Source organism: Vulpes lagopus, chromosome 13 (assembly GCF_018345385.1).
Source record: "Vulpes lagopus strain Blue_001 chromosome 13, ASM1834538v1, whole genome shotgun sequence".
Lineage (NCBI taxonomy): Eukaryota > Metazoa > Chordata > Mammalia > Carnivora > Canidae > Vulpes > Vulpes lagopus.
This window is the reverse complement of record NC_054836.1, coordinates 35,699,549-35,723,539: the sequence shown is the minus strand read 5'-3', so window position 1 is coordinate 35,723,539 and position 23,991 is coordinate 35,699,549. Positions and strand designations below refer to the sequence as shown.

Genomic DNA, 23,991 nt, shown 5'->3' with positions numbered 1-23,991 from the left:
TCAGGGTATGGTGTTTCATCTTTTTTAAAGTTTGCTCAAGGGATGCCTGGGTGGCTCAGTGGTTGAGCGTCTGCCTTCAGCCCAGAGCATGATCTTGGAGTCCTGGGATCAAGTCCCGCATTGGGCTTTTATGGAGCCTGCTTCTCCCTCTGCCTATGTCTCTGTGTCTCTCATGAATAAATAAATAAAATCTTTAAAAATAAAAAAATAAAGTTTGCTCAAGATCACATTCATTGGCAGTGGAAGTAGAATCAGAATCCTAAGTCCATCTGCACTACCAGCCACGCTGATAGAAACAACATGGTTGGAACCCACCATCCTTAACTGTTGCATCAAAGTATTTGAGAATGGATGGCAAGAATTGACATCTCCCAGTTTGCTCTGTGAATTCCAGTAATCCCAACATAGAAATTATTTTTTAAAAGATTGAACGAGTTTGGTTTTAAGAAACTTTGCTCCTTTGGGGTTGTAAAAGCATGGATTATCCATCTATGTGGTTTTAAAGGCTCTTCACATCTCCCTGCATGGTCTGATCTGTTTCAAGTACATCTGCTATGAATGTAACTGAAAGGGAGACTGTCACAATTTACAGGTCTTGGCAATTTCTCCCCAGGGAAATAGAGAAGGGGGATCTGCTAAGTAATCAAAGTTTCAAAGGTTCTCAGCCAATAAATCTATAGCAAAATTTTAAGCATAAGGAAAACAGAACAATTTTCCTGTGCAAACAGCCAACCTCATCCTCACAGAGTGATTTTCTGACAATAAATAGGAAATGTCTCTTGAACATTGGCTGGTCTTACATTCAACAACATTTATTGAGTACCTTTCATGTACCAGCATTTTAGGCACTTCGGGTACATTGGGAACAAACAGATAAAGATTGCTTGTCCTTCAGATTTTTCCTGTTAAACTTTTTTTTTTCTCACTTGAAAATTTTATTGGTCAGGGAGAAAGGAAGTCAGGCAGCCCCCCAGGGTTCCACAAGCTCTCACTGCTTCTAGCCGCCATTGATGGGGCGGTTCATGTGCTTGGGGGACCCCAGGAATGCCTGAGCTTGGGTCTGGCACTGAGGGGCACCACATAGGCCAAGAGCAGGGAGGGAGGGAGTCCAGGCAGTTGGGGGCCAGGACCTGGTGAATCAGCAGCAAGTCCAGCAGGTTGTAGTTCCCAAAGGAGATCCGGTTGCCCACGATGAAGGCCTGGCCCCCCTCATTCTGGGACAGCAACGTTTCAAAAGGTTTCAGGTAACCTGGTAGTGCCTTCACATAGATCCTCCACACCATTGTTCACTACATCCAGCAAGGCCACCTCCTGCTGGTCCTTCCCGTAGAGCCCAAGGGAGCAGCCCAGGTGTTGCAGGATGGCATTGGACTGGTACAAGGTGAGGTCTCCATCCTGGAACTTGGGGAGCTGCCCATACAGACAGGAGGCCTTGAGTGAGCCCTGCATCCAGGTCTCCATGGTCACCACCTCCTGCTTCCAGCTCTGACTGGCCCTGTTCAGCCAGCAGTGAGCACATGGCCTCGCAGGGCCCTCGAACAGGGAAGTAGATGGTGGCGTAGGGTGGCATGGTTGCAGCACAGGGGCAGTGGCAGTAGCAGTAGCGGTGGCAGCGACAGTGGCGGCGGCACTTCCTGTTCAACTTTTACACATTTTGGAAATATAAAGGAATACAGATTTCGTTGGTCTGCGGGTTGTAAACTGGTAATCAGAGGCTCAGTTCAGCTTACAGATGATTTCTTTGGTTAGCTGGGTGGACTTTAGTGAGTTTGAATGCTTTAGAAGAGCTAGACATTGACCAGAAAGACACAAGTCTGTGCCATTTCTTACTGTTTGCACCTCATCGGCTTCACTCCTCCACTTACCTGCCTGGCTCCTGAAGGCATCCGGGTCTGTGGCTGCTGGCATTTAGTATGCCCGTGCTTGGAATTGGTTCTTTCTGTGCATCTGGAATTTTCAGTGTAAACTCTTTCATCACCTCAACGAATTCAGATGCTCTGAATGTGTTCAGAGTTATATCTAAAATGCCTGGTCATTCATGGGTGTCAACTCCCACACACGGTCACATAAAAAGATTCTGAGGCCAGAAAGGCCAGTGGCTTACATGGCTGGTAATAATAGCTAAGATGTTTCTAGAACTCTCTATGCTGTTCTTTCTTTTATGCTGGAAATCTTTTATGTTTTTTTTTTTTTTTCCTGTTGGCAAAATGTACATGGTGGTTACAGGGGGGAAACAAGCTCTTGCATCTATATTTTAGGAAGATAATGGAAGTCTTCTCTCATTCCTCTCAAGTGTCAGCCAGCTGCACTGTCTGGACTCCTACACTCATGCTCTCCTTTTGAAATGGAATGCTCCTCGCCACTCCCTATCCCCACCATTCCTCCCGGTCTGTTCAATCCAATTCATCCTTCCCTTAGGGTTCCTATCTTATTCATTAAAACAATTTATCCTACTTTAATTCTTGTTGGTTTCCCCTTCTCTGAAGTCAAGGCACATTTAGGGAAGTCAATACCATCCATTCATTTTTTTCAACATTGGTTGATTGGCTACCCTGCCCTGGCCCAAGCACTCCAAATTGAGCACTTAATTATCTATTGTCCTGTATGGTTTAGTGATGGTTATGGTCATCCTATTTCCTTAACAAAGTGTATATTTTTCATTAGGAGGGACCATGCCTGAGACCACCATTTTCCATACAGTGCTCTTGTAGGAGTAAGAAAAGGAGACTGTTGCCACTTGGGTGCAATGCTTGGAGGCGGAACACACCGCCCCCCTCCCATTGCCTACTCACCTGTGCCCCCTCCCTGGGACTGGAACACCAACACAGCCATATGGGGGAACCCATGGAGCATCGGTGAATGACCCAGCAAAGAGCAGACCCCTCAGAAAGACTTGACAAATCATTCATATTGTTTAAAACAGAGAAAGTCCTCAATTATCATTAATAATGAAAAAATTCTTCCTAACTTCATGTTAACCAGGCTCCCGAAGGTACCAGCCAATTTCAGGTCCTATTTTAGAAACATCACATCCTTGTTCCACTCAGTTTTTACTAGGAGGTCAAACCTGGGTGATTGTGAGGGTGAGAGGAGGTTCTGTTAATAATTGCACCAGGACTGGGATGCCTGGGTGGCTCAGTCAGTTAAGTATCTGCCTTCGGCTTGGGTCATGATCCTGGGGTCCGCTGAGCAGGGAGCCTGCTTCTCCTGCTGCCCCTCCCTCTGCTCATGCTCTCTTGCATGCACGCTCTCTCTCAAATAAATAAAATCTTTAAACATAATAATTGCATCAGAACCACAGGGGCTCAGTGGGCCTGTCCCAGACAAATGGGGTTATGTATCCACAGTAGTAAAATGAGAAGCACCTTTATCCACCATCATCTAAGAAAATATGTTAGTCTATTTATCCTGCTGTATCAAAAATGCCTCAACTGGGTGGCTTATAAATAAAACAAATTTATTTCTCACCATCCTGGAGGCTGGAGAGTGCAAAAATCAAGGTGCCAGCAAATCTGGAGCTTGGTGAGGTCCCACTTCCTGGTACATAGAGAGGGCGTTCTGTGTCCTCACCGGGTAGAAGGAATGAGCTGTCAGCCTTGGCCCTCTTTTCTCTAAGGGCACTAATATCAATCACGAGGCCTTCACCCTCATGACCCAATCACCTCCCACAGGCCCTGCATCCTAATACCATCACCTTAAGGGTTAGGATTTCAACATACGAGCAAAGTGGGGGGAATGTACACAGACCATAGCAGAAGATATCAGCTCTAGTCTCCGACGGACATTGGGCAAAAAAGGGACACCTGCACCACCACCACCACCACCCCCGCCCGACTGCCACCAGATTCAGATCAAGGACTGTAGCAGAGAGCTCACATCATTATATTTTAGAGACTTGAGTGGGCTTTGATCTGATTAGTCACCATGTTCTCTATCACCCTGGCTTTAGAGCTAATCCCTTTAGCATTAATATTGGGACTTTCTAAAATATGTTCCCACCCCAGTGAACAACAGGTGCAAATCCTCTTCTGCGCGGCACCATTTTCAGCGTTGCTTATTCCCATCCGTCATCATCTTTCAGCTTCTTAGCACTCACAGTAGGGTGGTGGTACAGCTCTCTGGAAAATACACCTCAGTGAGATCCAAAGTGCCTTTCTATCAACACAGCAAGATGCTCAGCCCCAGGTGGTCATGGGATAAATCCTAATTGGATGTCTGACCGTGAAAAAAGAATTGTTCTCAACCCACACTGTAGGGCTCTGAAATTTTGTCTCCAAGACCAAGAGAAGTTCCACCTGACTGTAAATGAGGCTGTAAAGAGGATGGCTGAAGGGGGGGCTAACCTATTTCCTGGGACCTTTAATCTCAAGATCAGGGAAGTTTCACTTGACTCCAGCTTCCTTCTCAGAAAGTTACACTCTCTTCCCTTGGTCTTTCAAACGTGGAGGACAAATGTGTAGTCTTCCAGGAGTTTCCAGTCTGCTTTGAGGACACCCTAGAATATTTCTGACCCTGAACCTTTTAAAATAGACTATGAAACTCACATGCAATACACATGCACAAAGCCCCCAGTATTTATGCCTATATGTATAGCTCATTTCTGCGCAAATAGATGCACACAAACACCTTTTATCTCAATAAAGAAAACATGTTCTATTCATAGGAAAATAGTCGGGTCAGGCTTTCTGGGCTTTTTGTTTGTGCGCCGCAGGGTGCCTCCTAGCACGGCAGGGGCAGGCATCCGATGTCACGCCAGCCACCTACAGCATGCAGGGTGCCAGAGGCAGAGATGAGAGTGCTAATTAGGGGGTGTCAGGAGACAAGGCAAGAAGGAAGGGGGCAAAAAAAAAAAGCATAAAACTTTCCATGAAGATGGAAAGTAAAGGAGGGTGGGTTTTTCCTTTTTATTTTTGGTGGGAATTGTCTGCTTTTCGACTGTACTTCAAAATACTACTCTGTCCTTTGTTCTGTAATTCAGAGCCAACATCTGAATTCATGGAAAATAGCTGGATTGTCTTTTGCATGTTGCTTGCATGCTTGTAATAAACATGTATTTATCTGCTTGGATTCCAAACCTACGTCACGATGACTCTCTCCACCTCATACTAGCCATTGCCAACAGAGTTTGTACTCAAGAGTCTTCAGGAAGGTTCCCCAGTTTCGTGAAAGTGATCTTAAACAATCCAGCCCGCCCTATCTTCCTAGATGCCACTTGTAGCTTCGTGTGTTTCAGGGACATAGCTTTTTATTTAAGTGGTCCAACCTCCCTCTCCCTGGATGGTTATATTGGACACAGTAGGTATTGCTTTGAAGGACCTTATAATGTTTCTGTTAAATACAATGCCTTTCAGTAACTAAAGGTTTGGATGGTTCCAGTCACCCATTTTCCATGTCTCTGGATCTGATGTTGCCTTTTATTCTCTGCACAGACTTGTCATCTTTTCTAGGTAAGCCTTTCACAAGCTATTCTGCATATTAAAATCCTCTGGGAAGGTTACAGAGTGCCCGGTATCAAAGACTCACATCAGGAAGGAAATCAGAATCTTCAGAGAGGTCATCCAGGCACTGCTGTCTTGAAAAGTTCTCCAGATGTTTCCAGTGCTCAGGCAGGGTGAAGAATCACTGGCTGTGTCCTCATCGTGTGACACATGGGCTTCAGGAATGCCTCTGAGCAGATGAATGTGGCCCTGTTCTCTTCTCCTTTGGACTCCTTCTTCCCACCTACTGCTTAATCAGCCTTTAAAAAAAAAATTCTTAATCAGATCCCCAGGAGTAGGGCAGTGTGATTAAGGCATCTGGGCATAAAGTTGACAGAGATGCTCACTCTCGGGGTCCTGAACTTGGCACTTGATTGCTCTTGAAATAAAAGTTATTACTTCTATATTTATCCCCCTCATCCCTACCTAAGCCTACCTATCCTCTACCTCATTGGGCAATCTTGTTTAGCAAACACATTTTAAGGAAACAAGAGACATCTCTTTAAATTGTCATTAGGGCCAGCACCAAGCCACAATTTAAAAAGCCATTTCCTTCCCTTTAGAAATACATTGTTTTTTTTAACCAAAATATTTTATCCTGAGTAATTTGCTTCACTTTTTAACAAATACAAATTTCTCCTCAAGAGACCAAATTCCAAAATTCTTTGTTCCTTTCTGAGACAATGCATCATGGAGTTCCAAGGGCTTTGGTACCTATATTCTATGTCGACACTCCACATCCACCTTGTTGGGGTGGAATTACTTAGCTTTCACAGTGACTAAGTGAAATGATACATTCCAGATGGCTGTTACAGACCTTGGGCATCACAACAGATATCAGTTTTCTTGCCTTTTGACCCTTATTTCCACTTGCCCACTGCATAACCTCTATCAGAAGTTCCCTTTCTGGCCTCAAATGAGCTAGAAACAGACCTCATTGGTCTTCCCTCTAGACTTTCTTCTTCTACACCTCTCATCTCCTGTTTCTGGTGACTTGCCCTACTTGCTATCTCACTGCATTAGACTGGAATCCTGCCACCCTTCCATTCACTTAACCTTCCAGTCAATCCAATGCTAAGACCTTCTCATCTACCTCCAAACTCATCTCTATAACCAACTCACCCATTTTCTGACCTGTCACATTCAGTCACACTTCTTTACAGAGGTTGTCTTACTACTGAATGAGTTCTTTCTACTCTAGCAAGCTCAGTACACTGTCCTCCCGACCCAGTTAGTGGCTACCTCCCATGGGACGTCCATCCAGAGAGTGAACTCCTTGGTTCTAAGCTCCCATAGCCCCTGGTGAATGTCCCACCTTGGTCCATCTTGGTTTTTAAAATCATAGTTACCATAATTGTCTCTGACTATGACTCCATGAAATCGGGATTCCTTGGGGACAATAGCCACTTACCATCTATCTTTGCAGCCCTAGTCTTGAACTCAGTTAAGGACAGCTAATAAGTTTACAAGGGGCATTTGTTAAGTGAGAGAATAGTGTGGTGGTGGTAAGGAGTAAGGCATCTTAAGCTATCTGAAATCAAACACTTCAGTACCTATACTTACTAGTTGTATGAATCAAGACAAGTTACTTGAACTGTGTCTGCTACAGTTTACTTGTCTATAAATTGATTAAGTAATAAAACTTATTTCATGCGATTATTACAAAAAGTAAATAAGTTAATAAATTCAGGCATTTTCTAAAATTCTATGAAAATACTCCCTCTCTTTTCTCCCCCTAGCAAGTACATATATGAATTCAGAGACCAGGTACAATCTTGAAATCACCTGTCGCACCTAACCCAGGATAGTGGTTAAGATCAGCTATGTCATAGGATGATTGTGAGAATGGATAAATTAACACATGTAAAGGACTTAAAATGAGGTCCAATACATATTAAGTGTTCCATAAATGTTAGCTCCTTATCCTAATGATAATTTTTGTTATTATTGCCATTACCTTCCCCAATTCCTTCAGTAGCATTCCAATTTTAACCTAGTTAAGTACAAAATCTGTGGCCCAAGAATATGCCTGATGTACATGCATCTCATTTATAATCAACACTTACTACTTTTGCAAATGCTGTTCTCTTGGGCCAGTATTCTTTGCCATTCCTAGTCTTCTTCACTTGTTAGAATCCACTCACTCTTTAAGGCTCATCTCAAATGTTAATTTCTTAAGAAAACATTCTTTGAGTTTCTAATTCTTCAAAGAAAACATTCTTTGAGTTACATATGAGCTCTTCTTCTGAATGCTCTGTGAACTTTCTTGGTATATATATATATATATATATATATATATATATATATATACAAAACATAGGGGTCATGTCATTTGCGAGAAGGAGGATGAAGTGGGGCGTATTCAGACTGGACCATCGAGGGCATGCAGTGGGTAAGTAGGTTGTGGCTATGACTGTGCTTGCACCTGTGTCTGGGTTTGGCTTTGGCCTTTTTTTTTTTTTAATTTTATTTATTTATTCATGAGTGACAGAGAGAGGCAGAGACATAAGCAGAGGGAGAAGCAGGCTCCTTGTGGGGAGCCCGATGCAGTACTCGAGTCGGGACCCCGGGATCATGACCTGTGCCCAAGGCAGACACTCAACCACTGAGCCACATGGGCATCCCTAGCTTTGGCCTTTTATACAGAAAGTAATACAGGTATTATTTTCCTTGTTGGCAAAACAGGACCATTTATTTTTGTCTTGGAGGGCAGGAATTGTGCTTTACTCATCTCAGTAGAACCTTTAGTATGGAAATAGTGTATTTTGCAGCCAGTAAATTTTTTTCTTTCAAATTGAATAGTATATATAAATTTTACTAAATCTTAACATTAGAGAAAATGTAATATATTTTCTCTGTGATCCAGACATCTCCTCTGTCAATAGAAAGATCCACAGTTGGGCTCTACAAAACATACAAGTACAAAGAAAGATCTCTTCTTTATGTCACAAATGAGCTATTATTATATCTATTTGCATTTGTTCATATTTTATTATATTCCCTGTCAGTGCAAAATATGCTGCCTCATTCTCTGATCAATCATCTATGTTCAAAGTATAGCCAGTTGGATTATTAAAACCCTAATTGTGGAACAGTTTGGGGATCAGAGCATCTCCAAATATGTAAATTGTCTGAGGAATTGGCTCCCCCAACTACCTGAACAGAGACTATATCATTCTTGGAATAATTCCTAATGTGCGTTAGCCTATGTGGAACGTTAAACATGTTGACATCTTGAGAGCATTTATAGAACTTTTTTGGATAGCCTAGTGGGCTGATATCCCCTCTCCTTATTCTACTCTGCGCTCTGGAAGGCTGACCTGAAATCAATGAGTTCCTTGATCTTCTGGTTCCAATTGCATTTCGGCCAAGGAGGAGCACCACTAAGAAATGGAAAGAGGACGGAAGTGACTGAGTCTGTCTTTCCTGGCTCCTCCCTGCAGCAGTGCCTTTGTGGTAGTACCCACCAGTTCACACACAGAGGCAGGGGGCTCTGGCTATAGATAACCACGCCCTCCCTCTTGTCTGTTGAAGCCTAGGGGTGGTAACAGCTTGAAGGGCGCTAATCTTGTGCCCTGTTGATGTCTTTGCAAACGGTTCTTGTATCACACTGTCTTCAAATTCCCATACTTGGGTATGCCCTCTGTTTTTTTCTAGAAACTGATAACCCATTGTTGCACTTATTCTCTTAAAGTGATTCAAAGGTCAGGTAGGCAACAAAAAGGCACTTAGGTGCAGCAAAGAAGCCTTTCCCAATCTTTAACAAGTTCTAACTTGAGGTCCTACAAAAGCTCTCAAGGAAAAGCCCTGAATGAGTGAGGAATTTCCCATATGGTTCCTACTGTGTCTTCCTTGAATTGGATCCTGAGCAGAAATGCCAGTGAATTTGTCCATTCAAATCCATGTTTACTTGAGAGTTTGTAGATTTGCTGCAGCATGTTTTGAGCAGAAAATATTTGTTTAAAGTGAAAACCTGGAAGCCAAAAACGTATGATTAGAAAATAGAAAATGTCATATTTTAAGTGGGGAAAGATGGTCGCAAAAGCGAAAGATTCCTTTCTGTCCTTAATTATGTGGCTGGGTCTTCCTGGACTCTTCATCTAATCTGCATAGATACAGAAATTACACAGCAATCTGGAAGCTTAAAAAAAAAAAAAAAGAAAAGAAAAGAAAAAATGGCAGTAATTAAATGACAAAAAACTATATTCACATAAAATTAAGGGTTTGACTTAAAGCCATGGGGGGGCATCTCCTTTTGTTTCTTCCTATGTAGCATTTAAAGGAGAATGAGACAAAAAGTGCTTTCTGCAAATGTCTGAGCACTAACTTGTAGCCCAGCCTCAGGAGAGGTTTGCTGGTCACAGGTACTCTATATGCCCAGCACGGAGACTTGACAATTCTTGGTCCCATCCCTGGGCTTCATGTAAAAGCCCAGAAGAGGCCCAAGAGTCAGAAAGAAAGCGGAAATTCAGAATTCAGTCGTTCAGTTTATTTACCCTCTCAAGAGATTAAAAGATCCATCTTTGACCAAAATGGAAGTTATGATAATTCTGAGAAAGGATAAATATCTCAGATATACAGAAAAGCACCTATATCCATGCCCACCCATATTTATGTATGTGAACATTGTGCCATTTTGCTTTTTTTTTTTTTCTTTATTTTTTTAAATACAATCTTCTGGGTATAGTTGGAGCCACCAGGGCAACCCTCACTCTCCCCACCCCTCCCACTCTCTCCAGAGGTAACCACAGTATTGATGGTCATGTCTACCTTTTCTGTTCTTTGTTTTCGTTTTTTACTTTAAGATCTTAAGATTTTATTTTTAAGTGATCTCTACACCCAACATTGGGCTCAAACTCATGACCCTGAGATCAAGAGTCATACCCTCCACTGACTGAGCCAGCCAGACATTCCCTGTCTGTTGTAATACTTTGACTACATAGGTATATACTCAGAAATAGTATACATAGTAGTAGTATTTTGTGCGCTTTTAAACTCTAGATGAATTGTGGTATACTCCATTGTATTTTCAAGAATATCCGTGTTGATACATGTACCTCTAGCTCATGCATTTAAAATGCTGTACTGTATTCTATTATATAAGTATGTACGGTGGTTTGTTTCTTCATCTTCTATTGATTAATATTTAGAATGTTTCCCTTTCTTTCTGTCATTATAAACAGTGTTTTGATGAGCATCCTTGTAAACAACTTCATGTGTATATTTGTGAGAGATTCTCTAGGATCTATATTTTGGGAAAAAATGTTGAGCAAGTGTCAAGTATGCCATCAACTTTACTGCCATTGCTATACCCTTCCTCTCCAGAGTGACTAGACAATTAATGTTCTTACCACAGGACCTGAGAATATTCATTCCTATCCCATCCTTATTGGTAGTTTATATGATGAAACTTTTTAAAATTTTTAAAAATTTAAAAAATTTTGCTAATCTAATAGTGGTTTTATTTGCATTTCCCTGGTTATTAGTAGTGGAGTTGGGTTTTTTCTCAAATGTTTATTGATATCTCAAGTTTTCTTTTCTTTTTCTTTTTTTTAAGATTTTATTTTTTCATTTGACACAGAGAGAGACAGAGTGCAAGCACAAGTAGGGGGAGCAGCAGAGGGAGAGGGAGAAGCAGGCCCTCCACTAAGCAGGGAGCTCCACCCAGGGCTCAATCCCGAGACCCAGGATCATGACCTGAGCCAAAGGCAAACGCCTATCTGAACCATCCAGGTGCCCCAGTTTTCTTTTATTCAATGATCCATTCATCTCCTCTTGCTCCTTTTTCTTTTGGGTTGTTCTTCTTTTCCTAACTGATTTGCATGGCTTCTTATTGCTTCATTCTTGTCCTTTGGCAATTATATGTATCAAATAGTTGTCTTGGGGGAAGTTCCAGGTTCTGTATGCTAAGCAGCAAGCATCCCATATGCCTTTCTCAAATGATGCATTATTCCAGGGTTGATTCTAGGCTTTGCCAAAAGGAAGAAGCAAACCTTTTATGATATATATTCTCGAACATAATAGAAGGAGAGTAAGTCACAGTCCTCTGTGGATCAGGGCCTGAGTTTTGGGGATGAAGCTTCTGGGAATTTGGGAAAAATGATGGATTAGGAATGTGTTGGAGAATGAGCCAAAGCTCATACAGTCAGGGGAAACCTGACATTTACAGTGGGACAGAAGCAGAGGGGATTCTATGAAAGCATGTTAAGTGGTGGGGAGTGGTGTGGGCTCTGTGCTGGGCAGTGTGACTCTACAGTATGATGGCCTCTAATGGCTTTCAGGACCTAGAGAAGGAGCCATCCTAACTCCCTACTTTCAGCCCAGTGTCATAGCATGCCAAGGTAGGCGGGCAGGAGGAGAGAAACCAAAAGGGATTCAAGAGAAAACCTCCCAGTTAACTGCCATGCCCCACTATTAGAGACACTAAGGACTTTGCAGTGATCAGCCAGAGAGGATGGCCAAGAGCCCTCACCAGCCAACTCTCCTGCTGAGAGTGTGACAACTAAGTTGGGATAGGGAATGCAAGCTCTGATCTGTCACCAAATTGGAATTTGGCTTCAGACCATCAAGCTTTGTTTTAGGCCGCCTCCAATCTACAACTAGCAAAGAGCAAAAGTGGATGGTTTGCATTTTACCTTTGCTTTCCCTTCCTGTCCCCCTAGTAGAGGTTGTATTAGTGGCAAAATAATCCTCAAATAGGTGGAGGCAGGTCAGAGGAAATTCTCACTGTATCTGCCTGGTCTGCAAAAGGAGGGTTGATGATAGCCTATTAGCACCAGTGCCCCTCTAGCTTGTACAGTACAATGACCTGTGTTTTCATCCAAGATGGTAGGTAAAGGCTGAAAAGCAGTTAAACACTAAAATCCCCCCATCTCTTAGGTTTCTTACTATTACATGTTCAAATAAACTAATCTGCTTGATAAGTTTCTTTTCACTTGGGCAATGAAACACCGTCTCATAAACCAACCAAGTAAAGGAACTGAATCAACCCGTGTCCTGGGCACAGTGAGAAAAGTTAGTAAATGAAATAGGGGCGCTCCTGCCGCTTCTGACTTCAGCTAAGTGCACCCTTTCCTTGTTAAGCCAGTCTTCCATCTCTGCTGTTGTGTTGGGTTGGGTTTTGTCCTGGTAATATCTGTGTTCTCATTTGAGTGAAGACTGAATAGCAGATGCGGTAAGGCTTGATAGAAGCACAAATATGGGTGCTAATAAATTAACTAGCCCTGCAGTATTGATGAATTCTCATGATGTGTTTCCTTTTGTTCTGTTTCATTCAGCAAAATCTGTCTTCTCTTAACTTCTACCTTTCTGATCCATCAGAACCAATTCTGCATGTCCTCAAAGCAGGTTTGGAAAACAAATAAAAGCAGATGAGAAAATTCCCAGATTTCTTTCTGGCAGTATCAACTGGTTATTATCCCAGAGCCAAACAATGTTGCCAGAGACTATTAAAAAAAAAAATCAACAAATAGGGGAGAATCAAATCAGTTTAGTGTCATAGTCTGCCAAGGAGTGAATAAGCATGTTAGAGCATGTCTCCTGCCTCTTCCAACATTTGGGAATAACAGACAAACAAAATCTTGGGTTAACGTGACACTTCAAACTAAGCAAATGCCTAGCTCACCCTTGACATTCATCTTTACAATCCTATTAAAAAATCTTGGTAAGAGTAGATTATTGGGTTTTCTGAGATGAACAGTCATCACGATGTACATTTCTTTTCTAAGGGTATCATTTGCACAGTCTCTGGAATTTCTCCTGCATTGCAACTTGTAAGCAAAATTTCCTTTGCCCAGGTCATGCTCCAAAGTATAGTGGGCTGTTAAGCAGCAGCCCATTGTAAATTCTACAGCCAGATCCCTTTTACAAGGAATCCAACTGTGTCTAATGTTTCTAATTGCACTTCTAAGAAAAGAGAAAAAACTGTGTGCTTTAAATTAGATTTTATGGAAAATCACCAAATCTGGTTCCCAGTCCTATCCTGATCACCCATTTGTATACTTGGATCACATTTCTCCTCAAATAAAGCAACATTACCATTCTCTTCTCTCTAGAACCCAATGAAGAGCCTTCTCCCTTTAGCTAAGAAATCCTGCAGAGACTGAGGGCTGTCCCCTTGCTGTGTGGGAGAAGGATGTGGGCTATGTTGGTCAGGTATGCGTAGGGAAAGTTTCTGCCTTACTCGAGGGTTCTCCAGCCTGGCTGCAATCACTGGAGAAATGCAGAGAAAGAAATACTCAAGTCCCACCACCTGCTGATTCAATCAGGTTCTCAAAGTGACAGCCCTAGACCAGCAGCAGCAGCACCTAGGAACTTATTTGAAATGCATGTTCTTGGGCCCCAGCCCTGAGCAATCGGAAATTCTGAGGTGGGGGTGAAAGGGGGGGGCAGCACTCTGTGAACTAATGCTCCAACGTGATTTCTGATCACATTCAAGTTTACAAGGAAGTGCCCCTGCAGTTGACTTTTTTTTAAAGATTTTATTTATCTATTCATGAGAGACAGAGAAAGAGAGAGGCAGAGACACAGGCAGAGGGAGAAGCAGGCTCCATGCAGGGAGCCAGACGTGGGACTCGATCCCAGGACTCCAGGATCACACCCTGGGCACTAAACCACTGAGCCACCCAGGCTGCCCGCAGTTGACATTTTTTAAGTGGTGATTCTAATGTGTGACCAACAATGAGAAGCTTTCCGTTTTTCTTTCTCATCCTATTTATTTACTTCTACTTGGTTTCAGCGGAGCAAAGGCCAACTGCTTGTTTTGTTTCTGGTGCTGAAGATCAAACAGCCATAGCAGAGAGAGTTCTGGCTTCCTAGCTATGGTTCTAAAAAGCCATTAAGATTCTTAAAAAAAAAAAAAATTAGAGTGGAGAAGACTTCCAAACATAACAAAAACCCCAAAGTCAGCCTAAGATGTGTCTGGGAGAACCAATGTCCAGGACCTACCACTTAGCCAGAAATGAAACCCTCATCCCAGAGTACCAAGAAGTATTGCAAGACCCTTGGAGAAATGGGAAAATACAATATTATTTTATTAGTATAATATTAATTGCGACTTTTTTTTCTTATTGATAATGTCGAAAATTTCAGCACAAATTTTCGGGCTAATTTTATTCTGGGAGGGATCTGAGAGTGGCTTCCTTACAGCACAGCTATTCACTTAATAAAACCTCCCACCTCTGTCACTGAGCTTGAAGTCTGATTGATATGCATTCTTGGTGCTTTAAATAGAAAGAGTCAACTATGAGAGCATTTCCTTCTCTCCAGCTTCTCCCAGTTTTCAACCTCTCCCTTCCCATCCTTCCCATTAACCCTGGCCATTTCCATTCCATTGCCTTTATTGGCAAGCTTTCGTTTCTGTGTAAGACAAATGACTCTTAACAGAGTCCCAGTTCCCTTTCCAAAATCCTTAGGACCGGATATGTTTTAAAAACTCATACTCTTTTCAATTGAAAGAATACTATGCAGGGTGCATACAGTATACGGAGGTCCCCAGTGAAAGGTATGGATAATCGGACTAAACAGAATAGAAGCTATAAATTACTTTATGATGGATAAGTTTAGATTTTGCCATCAAGTGAATGACGACAAAAACTTGTGGGTTTTCTGAGCTTTTTGCATTTCAGCATGCTGAATACGAGATTGTAGACAGTGTTCTATTCTAGAACAGAGAGGCACCAACAGAATTGAAAAATCCTAGAATCTTGAAACAAGCTTAAAACATCTTGGTTCTACAAAGTAGAGATTTTTGACATTTAGGGACAGAAGTTATGAATATGTAGCTTTGAGTATTCATGCCTAGATCCATGATAAATCAGCAGGCTTAAAACACTTCTATGAGATGACAGTCTGGGGCAGTCACACGGCCCGTTAAGATAGACTATGGAACAGCGTTAGGATAATGGCCAACCATGTGGAAACAAAGTGAAACTGGTTCTTTCACTCTCTTCTCAACTACAACTCATCCCAGATGGATAAAGCCATAAACATTCTTAAATAAAGAAGTGACTATTTTTATAATACTAGAGCAGAGAGGACTTTTTAAACATAATTGAAAACTCCAGAAAGTCATGAGAGGTAAGAACTGTTAGATTTGCATAACTAGCCAAAAACCCCTTTAGGGTAAACATCATTATAAAAGAGTCAAAAGTGACCCAAAGATTCATAACACAAGCTGGATCAGCAATGCATTAAAAGGGTGCTTTTATAAATCAGCAAGACCATCACCCAAACTGGAAAGTGGGCAAAGCAGTGAGCCACAGAGAGAATTGCAAAGGAAACACGAAACGATTCTCAACCTCATATTTAGTTAAATAAGACTGAAGTGGAAACCAATCACCTGTCATATTAGTGAGGATTATACTGTTTGGTAAGTCTGTTTTTAGGAATTCACCTTACAGTTATACTCATAAATGCATGAAAATATGCATACAAGGATTTTCACTAGAAAATATACTTGTTATTTTCAATAACACTGAGTTTCTAATTTCCAATGAGAACTGGAAATCCTTCAGTAGGAGAGTGGTTAAGTCCATGAACATGCACCCACACACCAGCCAGAGAATTCTAGAGATGTTAAACAAATGAGATAAATCTACATGTGTTGGCATGGGAAGGTGAGGTGTCTGCTCTGTCTGGGTCAGTTGCAGAACAGGGTGTGGAGGATGATTGCCTCCATGAGTGAACTGGTTTAAGCACAGAAAATGTGTGGGATAAGGGTGCCTAGGTGGCTCAGTTGGCTGAGCATCCAATTCTTGGTTTTGGCTCAAGTCGTGATCTTAGGGTGGTGAGATCAACCTCTGTGTCAGGCTCCACACTCAGTGGGGAGTCTGCTTGAGATTCTCTCTCTCTCTCTCTCTAAAATAAACAAGTCCTAAAAAAAAAAAAAAGTTTAGGATAATACACAACGTACCTCATAACAGTGGTTACTCTTGGTAAGGCAAGCCCAGAGGGACCAGTGTTTTATACAATTTTCTATACCATTCGATGTGTCTAAGAGAAGCAGGCATTAATTCAGTGTTATGGAAAGCTTTTGATATCTGTGCACCCTTCTTGCAAGTCAAAGACAGCTTTGTATTAGTCTTATTTTGATAGATCCGTCACTGTGCCCTGATGGAGGTAGGGTTGAAGATACAGTAGATTGTACTTTTGCAAGGATGCCTTATTGGCGATGGACCCCTTATTATCAATTTGCAGAGAATGCCTTATTTTATATTAGCTTTTTGCAAGAACCTTGGGGAATTTGATCCCATCCACAAAGGGGTTCCAGACCGAGACATGAACTTTATCCAAAAGGAACTCTCTGATGTTCAAACTTTCTGGACTGAGGAATATTCTTCCTTTCACTCCTTGTATCACATTCTATATTATCCAGTGTGTCAGGGAACGGTTGACACTAAGTTGTATCCATAAGTGTCCAGGAAGGCCTGTTCCTGGGGGATGCCAGAGCGTGGGCCCATGGACATCCTTCTTCACCCGCTCTCGCAGCTTCTCGGTGTACACATACAGCGAGGCTTGCAGTCAAGCCAGATTGCCCAGGCCCTTCCCGGGAGCTTTTTTTTTTTTTTTTTTTTTTTTTTCCTGCTGCCTAAGAGGACATGATGCATAAGTCTGAAGCCAAATGGGGACTGCCAGAAAGAGGAAAAATAGGTGCCAGCTATGAGACCCCGTTCGGTTTTATTCCTGATGGTGTGGAAAGAAAATTGCTGGTGCGGTACTCCTTCCAGGCTGTCCTCCCACAACCCAGCAGTGTGACTGCAAAACAGTCAGAATACACTTGAAATCAGAAAGCTCGTGGTTGCCCTATCTGCCAGGGCCTGCAGTGGAGGAGAGCCAGGAGGGTTGGCAGTGGGAGCGCAGCCGAGGTGGAGACCCCAGGCCCGTGAGGAAAGCACCCCCTGCCCTGTCCCAGGACGGAGAAGCCGGATATCTGAAGTCTCAAAGTTTGAGACTATCGAGATTTCCCTGTCATCTTATTTTACATCCCCCCCGCCAACCACCACCACACTCTTTTAACTCATTTTAAGCTTTACTTTAGCATGCAAGTCGGATTTCTATTAGCAGCCAGTCGCACTGTTTGCAAAATAACTGATGAATCAAAAGGGGAATCGACATGGAAAATAAAAGCCATGAAGCTTTTTTATCAGTGCGATTTGCATCCCTGGCTTCCTAGCAATCCATCTGATTTACAATGACGTCTTCCTGACTCCAAATTTAGACTTATTTATTCGGGAGCTTCGCTTCCGCCTCTTCACTGCTACCTCCTGACAAGGCACCGGAGAAGTGAACGCTGTATGTTTTGGGTTCGCTGATCCAACAGTCATTTCTGAGATCCATACAAATGGAAAACATACCCATAAGACACGAAACCCTTCATTATTCTAACGTATGTACCAGGCCCTGCTCTGGGCGCCTGCCCTCCCCTTCTCCCTCCACCCCCACCTTCCTTCCACTCCTCCGGGGGCAACCCAGAAACCCAGAGCCCAAGCATCCAGCCCTGCGCCTTCCCTTGCACGGCTGCAGGAAATTTGTTTTACAAGGCTGGTTTTAACTGAACTACCTGCTGTGCGGCACATTGCTACTGTTTGTGAAATGAATGATGGGAAAGGCAAGTCTGTGATTTCATTTGTTCAGACCGATTACTCACACGTTGCACACGGTATCATTTGCTTGTCACTTAATGACTGACCAGCCTGCCTGCATCATTAGTGCTGTGGCGCAGTGAAAGGAAGACCTCGCCATAATGAGGAGCTGAAGGAAGCGGAGTGCTGTTTTACCTAAAAGAAATGGTGCGCAGAAATCCAGCACAGCTGCAGGTGTTCCGATGACAATGTGGGAAGCAGTTAGCTTCCAATTTAGCAGAAAATTAAGAGCGAAAAAACTGTTATTTGTGAGAGAAGATCCTCATGGCAGGCAATCATCCTCGCTCTGCATCCACAAGATGAGCATTCAGCTGTCTTTGTCCTGACTTAAAACAATTGGTATCTTGGGCTGCATTCAACACCAGATTGGTGCTTATTATCTGCAGTTTATTCTTTCTTGGGATATTTTGTTTTTTTTCCCCCCCCTATTTTATGGTTAATTTGCTTGCTTGAATGTAAAGCCATTTAAGCTGAAAAATCTGGATTGTGGCTGAGCATTGTGCCAGGGCTCTGAGCTGTATGATACAAGATAATTGGCAATTTTCAAATTCATAATCCATTTTGTTTCCCTCGCCCCCCCCCCCTTCTTTGTCCCTTCTGCTAGCTTTTTTACCCTGGTCTTTGGCATAATCTTTGAAAATGGTAGTGGAGGGAAGGTGAGGCGGTATAGATGCCTCCAGTCAAGACATCTAGACTCCTTTCCTTGAGCAAAGTGAAAGGGCATGCAAACTTGGGTGTGCACCTCTGGGAAAAGCAAACTGGTGCTTTCCCTGGGGAAGAGTGAGGGCCTCTTGAGACCAAAGCTCCAAGTCCCTTTGTAGGATAATCCAAGGATCATAGCTTTCCTTGGGGGCTTTGTCGTGGAGACAGGCAGGAAAACCCTCACCTCCTACACACCCTACAACACCTTTCCAGGTTCCTGCTTGGTGCTGCTCCAATTGGTCCAACTAATGTAGCATCATCTGGTCCTCTTGCCCTTGGCTGGGTCAGTCAAGGTGATGACAGATAACCTCAATCTGCGTCCGCTGATGCTCTTTTTTCTACTTTAAACAGGTCTAGCCCATGGGGTCGACTTCTTAGCGTGGGATCTCATCTCTTCTTGTTGCATTCTTTTCTGTGCTCCTGACATATCAGGGTCCCCAGAGTTCATTGATTTCAGCCAAGTGATTCCTGAGCAGCTGAGTCTCTCTTGGGAGAGTTCTTTAGGAATGAGGCAACTGCTGTTATTCTGTCCTGACCCGGACTCAGGACTCAGGATGGTGGTCGTGCTCCTGCTGCACCCCCAAGCTCTCCGGGCCAGTTGCACGGCTGCCACTGCAAGCTGGTGGACAGGCCCGGAGCTCCCCTCCGGTGCTTCACTGCCTCGGCTAACCAGAGGAGGCAGGGATTCGCTCTCATTGAGACAATGTGCTTTTTGGTGATTTTATTCTTTCAAATGTCCAGGCCTTCTCTCCTGGAAAGCAGGAGAGTAGCATCCTTGCCACTTTTCTGCTCCTTATTAATTAAAATGCGTTCATTTCCCCCATCCTGTCACTCTGCTCTTTCTTTGGATGTACCTGCTAACAGCACCAGTGAAAACCATAAGACATTATGTTTCCCCGTTTTGCAATAATTTTCCACTTGGTTTGTAATGTTGTTTTTTGCTTACATTTGTGTAAACTCGCAGAAGGAAGATGTGAAAGCAAAAGAATGGAAAGCACGGTGGCCAATCAAAGATCAAACAAGCAACAAATTAGTAGACTGAGGAGGAAACAAGGAATGGGAAGGGATGGGGAGAAAAGGTTTTCCGCCTTCAGCTTCTATTTGATGTTTATCTCTCATTATTCTGCCTTTCTGCATTCACCTTCCTCCCCAGCTCAGATGCGCACATTCGCCCTCGCCATAGCTGTGTTTATTTTTCAAAAACGCTGGCAGGCCTCAATTTCCAATTTATGCACTGCTTTCTGTGGTCTAACTTGGATTTCCAAGTCCTCCCCATCGCATGTGTGGCTGTTCATTTTACTACTTCCTCGCGCAGATACTCTGCAGTCACCAGCTGGCCTGAGAACACACTCAGCCACGCTCTATTTTTGTGTCCACTAATAGTCACTCGGTCTTCTGTTCTGCCAATTTGGTGCATAATATTTTCATTTTCTCTATATTCATTTCCAATACTCCTGTCAGCCTTCAGCATCTACTTCATTAAGCTTCTCCTCTGGTTTAACAGCAATCAGCAATGAAGGATCCTTTGTGAGGCCGGGGGAGAATTGATCTTGCTTTCTCACCACACTTGCTGACCTGCCAAAGCAGGAGGATTTACTGCGTGTCACACAGATTGCCTGGAGGACGCTCTGTGTCCCCATTTGTCACGGGGCTTCCATTGCTCACCAGGCACAAGGGCTTGTAAACTTATTTCTGAAAATGTGAAAGGATTATCCTCGCTCATAAAATGCAAAATTTGCTTTAACTGCCTTAGGAGATTTAAGGCTGCTCCACTTGTTTTTCAAGAGAGGCTTATTTGAATTACAAAGTAAGATTGCCCCGGTGGTGGGAGAGAGGGAGGTGATGGCCACCAACCGGTCATCCTCTTCGTAGGGAAAGCCAGGCAAGAAGTGATGTCAATGGCCCGTAAAGGAAGCTGTTACGTTGCCTATGTGTGATTCTACACTGTGAAACAAAGTAGTGGATGAAGGCTTCTCTTTCCTTTTAATTTAAGGATTCTTGGTCCGATCTGCCTAATTTTCCTAAAGGGTGAAGAAACTTCAGTGCAAAAGAGCACTGACAAGAATTAAACTCCATTTGCTATTTCACTTTATTAGGCTCCCAAGAAATCATGGATTCCAGAGGGAAGACGCAAAGGCCCAGAGCAACGATAGAACCTCCACACTTAATAAGTCCAGTAACAATTTCCTAAATATGCATATGACAGATTTCCTGTCTTTTATCATTTATGGAATCCCACAGTCAGCTTATTTTTGTGCCCAACCCAGACAGAAACCAACTCCTACAAACTAAGTTGGATGTGATGTTTGTAACACACTCCAAATATGACCATACTTTTTGTAAAACAACCAACTAAAAACACAAAACAAAACAAAACAAAACAAAAATCATGGCTCCTTTATTAAATCTAGATCCTTCAAAGAGCACACCTTCTTGCACCAGCAATAAAATAAAAATCCTTATAAGAAGAAGGCAGTTCTCTCTCTTGATGGTCCTTTGTCCAGGGCCAACCTGGAAAGGCTGACTCATTCATCTCTCTCTCCCTGCAGATTCCTCGGCAACAATGATGAGGTCTTAGTGAAGTTTATATCCCAAGCACCCATATTGGCAATTCGTACATAGTAAATTGACAGCTGAATAAATGGCTGAGGAGTGTGCTTCTGTGCTCGTCTAATTCTTCCTCATTCTCAGCGGATAATTTCAGGTCAGATCTGGCCAATCACAGCATTCAGTGAATTCATGAATTTACAAAAGGCTAGGATACATAATTCTGGTAGGGAGTAAACTTTTCTTGAGGCAGTGTGAAAATGTAAAGAAGATTTATAGGGCACCTGGGTAGCTCAGTGGTTGAGCATCTGCCTTCCGCTCAAGGCATGATCTCAGAGTTCCAGGATTGAATCCCACGTCGGGCTCCCCACAGGGAGCCTGCTTCTCCCTCTGCCTATGTCTCAGCTTCTCTCATGAATAAATAAATAAAATCTTTAGAAAAAAAATTTTTAATTAAAAAAATAAAGAAGACTTATAAAAGAATTTTCAGGTGTAGTGTCATGTGATGGGTGGAATAAATGATAGCTGCAGATGTAGAAGAAGGAAACAAGGATGTTTATGTGACCAGCTGAGCCAAACATCCATCTTCATCAGAGGTGAGAGGAAGAAAACATATTGCAGCATGTGGAAGTGGGCATTTCAGGACCAGGCTGCATCAAACTCATGAGTCAGGGCAGCCTGGGTGGCTCAGCGGTTTAGAGCCACCTTTGGCCCAGTGTGTGATCCCGGAGACCCAGAATCGAGTCCCACGTTGGGCTCCCTGCATGGAGCCTGCTTCTCCCTCTGCCTGTGGCTCTGCCTCTCTCTCTCTCTCTCTCTCTCTCTCTCAATCTCTGTGTGTGTCTCTCTCATTAATAAATAAATAAATAACCTTTGAAAAAAAATTTTTTTAATAAATAAATAAAATCTTTAAAAAATGTTTAAAAAAAACTCTTGAGTCGGGGGACTGCTACTCTTTTCTGTCTTTCTTTCAATTTCTGGTCTTTACTCACGAGGTACACAGGGGCCTTAGGCTGCCACATTCCTCTATCACCAAGGGAACTGCAGGGCGATTCACTAAGTCTTACCAAGGCAGGACACCAGAAAGTCCTGTCATGTCACTGAAATTAAACAGTGTATATCAGGAAAAGGAGCTGGGGATACAGAAACATAGAGAGCTATGCTGTGTGACACAATCAAGAGTCTCCTCTAAGCCCCATAGGGGCTGTATCCAACAAATGAATATTCTTTTCCTTCAGTTCTCTGTGAGGGTACTCAATGTTTGTCCCATCCCTTTTGCTGATTTCATTTTTGTCTTCAGTTTTCTTTGTGTGCCTTGCTCCTGACTGTCCCGTCAGCCCCAGCCTCTCATGGGGAGATCTGGTGTTCTGTGTCCAGCCCTCTCGGAGTGGCTCCCTTTCAGTGTCACTTTTACAGTCTAAGTGGCACCATTCTGTGCTTTCCCTCCTGTCACTGGTTTCACCCTCATAGGTCCCCCCAAGCTTAAATTGTGAAATGTCCTTGACCCCTCATTCCTTTTCCCTTAACTGATCGGTTCTGGCCAAATGAAGTCAACAGTTCACTGTTGAAGTCTTTTCCACTTTTGCTGTCCTACCCCGATTGCAATCTTGATAGCTTTATAACTAAATTACTGCCTTCTCATCACAAACACTGCTTCCCCACAAATACACACACACATCGTCCCCTTCTCATGCAACTGACATGCAGATGCCAGGTTAATAGTGCAAAAACACAATTTCTGTTAAGCTTATATCTTTCAGAGCTAAAAGCGGTTTTCTAATTGGGAGAATGGCATCAATCTTTATGTACTTAAAAAAGTACTATCTCTCAATATAAATCTACATGTGACTTTTTTGGTACCTTCATATCAGGAATATAATTCTCTACAGTTTGAAGTGCAACTAAAATGCCCCCAGATGGGGATCCCTGGGTGGCTCAGCAGTTTGGCGCCTGCCTTTGGCCCAGGGCCCAATCCTGGAGTCCCGGGATCAAGTCCCACATCGGGCTCCCAGCATGGAGCCTGCTTCTCCCTCTACCTCTCTCTCTATGTCTATCATGAATAAATAAATAAAATCTTTTTTAAAAAATGCCCCCAGATGATTACCTACAGGTTAAAAAAATAATACTTTTTTTTTTTTTTAGAATTTAAGGATCTCCCCACTCTGATTCCATTTACCTAGAAGATGACTTTGTCTGCATTTTACCCTTTCTGCATCCCCACAAAGACAAAACTTTTCTCTTATCCATGTAGATGGTTTTCAATAGGAAGAAGAGGAATATAGATACACTTGGAAGATCTAGAAATTACATAAAAATTAGTACACATTCCACTTAGGAGAAACTTATCTTGATACCCAACTGACACCCAACTGGTTCTTTCTTTCCAAATTCTGCCAAGTTTTGGACAACTTCGTGCTTTATAAAAACTTTATTTATTGAAAAACTGTTTTACATAGAGTGCTTTTATATTCAAGACTATATTTTAACATTTCTCACTAATAGGTTGAACCATTCAATGTCATTAATATCTTTTTGTAAAAGAACTATGGATATTTTTCTTTTGGATTATTTTAAAGCACATAGGAACAGAGCAGTGTTTAAACATTTTTTTTCATAGTTTTGCA

The 23,991-nt window shown here is 42.6% G+C and overlaps 1 pseudogene; it reads right to left on the bottom strand.

Moving 5' to 3' along the window:
• Positions 1–997: 997 nt before the first annotated feature.
• On the bottom strand, positions 998–1,570 carry LOC121474565 (annotated as a pseudogene).
• Positions 1,571–23,991: the final 22,421 nt, after the last annotated feature.